Source organism: Mastigoproctus giganteus, chromosome 2 (assembly GCF_048544385.1).
Source record: "Mastigoproctus giganteus isolate SK-2022 chromosome 2, ASM4854438v1, whole genome shotgun sequence".
NCBI lineage: Eukaryota > Metazoa > Arthropoda > Arachnida > Uropygi > Thelyphonidae > Mastigoproctus > Mastigoproctus giganteus.
The window spans coordinates 180,831,169-180,833,486 of NC_143576.1; positions in this window are offsets into that span (position 1 = coordinate 180,831,169).

Sequence of the window (2,318 nt, forward strand, 5' to 3'; positions counted from 1 at the left end):
AGAATCGACGTCGTCAGCTGACAAGTAAGTCTCTCGGTGGTTGAGGGCTGTGCAGATTTAGGAGTCTGCCGCTCGACTCCTAAATCTGCACAGCCTTACGTAAGAACATATTAATGGATGACTGGATGGTGTCTTTTTTCTTTTCTTCGTTGATTTCTTCGTAACAAGCAAGCATGTCATTCACCCCTTTGTTAACTTTTAAAAATGATTCGCTGTCAGGATCCATCTTCTTAAATGTCGCCATTGCCAATGCAATTTCACGAACTGCCATTGCCATCTCTCTGGTGATGAATCGTCTCGGTTCCTCATTTGGTTCATCTTGAGCTTCGGCAGCATTTTCTTCTTTCACCATTGCTACCTGCAAATCAATAAGTTCTTCGTTAGATAATTCCTTCTCTTCTTCCTCTATTAACTCCTCCATGTATTTGGCATCAACTCCAGCTGAAGTAACGCTGCAACCTTTACAATATTATCTGTAACCGCTTCATATGATTCGTCTTTTTCAAATCCTTCGAAGCCTGTTACGTGCGCCATTTAAACAACTTTAATAATTTCCGCGTAGATCTTATTAATGTTTAAGTTGGCGTGCTAAATATTGTAAGATTTCGAAAATTTTCTTAACGTAAAATTTTTCTCATCGTCTACTGCAGACAATGCCTGAGAAAATGTTGTGCGTAAATAGTATGCTTTTGAATTCGAATTAATACCCTGATCCTTAGGTTGGATGAGTGAAGACGTGTTTTGCAGTAGAAATATGATTCTCACGTTTGAAATGAAATCATCTAGATGCGTAGGATACCCAGGAGCACTATCTAATAGAAGCAAAATCTTGAAAGGAACCTCGTTGTCTTTACAATATTTTTCAACCTCGGGAATTAAGCAGCATTGAAACCAATCCTCACAGAGAGATTTTGTTATCAATGCTCTCTGGTTCGATCGGAAATTCACGGGTAGGATGGCTTTATTGATGCCCTTAAATACCCGCTGATTTCCAAAATGGTACACAGTGGTTTTAATCTGTAATCTCCTGCTGTATTAGCCCCAAGAAAGAGCGTGGCCCTATCTTTTGATGACTTGAAACCTGCCATTGTATTTTCCTCTTTGGCAATGTATGTTCGATCCGGCATTTTATTTCAATGCAGAGCAGTCTCGTCAAAGTTAAAAATTTGCTGCGTTGAATAGCCGCCTTCATCAATAATTTTTCCAATAATCACAAAATTTCTCTGCAGCTGCAGAATCGGCACTGGCGACTTGACCACATACTTTAATGTTTTGGAAACCAGTGCGATGCTTGAACCTATTAAACCGTCCGTTTCTTGCTACGAACATGGCTTGGGGTTTGCCGTACTTATCCTTAATATCTTTATAACTACTTGTTGCTTTTGCTTGAATGGCCATTAGACTCAGGGACACTCGCGTTTGAAACTGATTTTCCATCCACATTATTAACATGTGTTCAATCTTCTACATAGCACTGAGCGCTGTTTTGTGATTACTGTTGATCTTAAGTGCGTGGATCTTTGACGTATTCTTTTTATACCCGCATTGTCCATTAAAATAGTATTCGCTGTTGAAACGGTGCGACCTAATTCCCGTGCAATAGATGGCAAACTTTGTCCTGCTTCCCACTTCTTAATAATTTTCACCTTCCTGCCAGCACTTCACTTGCATTTTGTGTTGGTCGTTGCTTTAAATACACTGAGTGGACAGAAATCCAAGGATACCTACCTAGTAACGGGGAGGCCCACCTTTCGCCTGAATAAGGGCAGTGACGAGGTGAGGCACAGAGTCCATTAATTCATGAAAGCATTCCACGGGCATTTCCAACCATTTTTTTTTTTTTTTTTGTTAGTTGTTGACGCATCAGCTTCTGTGGCCATAATGCACCTCCCAAGATTTTTGCATTTTACTATGATCCAAGCCCAAGGCGAGATTCGAACCCGAGACCTTTGGGTTGCCAGGCAGGCACTTTACCCACCTGGCTAGCCCGGTCGGCGAACCATTCTTGCTGCACCGCATTCCTGGGTGGAGGATCCAAAGCTCGAACGGAACTTTTCACAGCATCCCAAAGATGCTCCACAGGGTTCGTATCTCGTGAACGGGAGGCCATTCTATGGTCGCAAAATGTGCAGAATGCGCTTCGAACCATGTTCTAGTCACCACAGCTGGGTGAGGGGCCACACTATCCTGCTGGACGAGTCAATTGCCCTGTGGATGCACGGTGACCATGAAAGGATGCAGATGGTCTGCAAGGATAGACACGTACCCTGGACCGCTGTTCTATGATGCATCTAGACGTACCAGAGGTCCCAACCTAT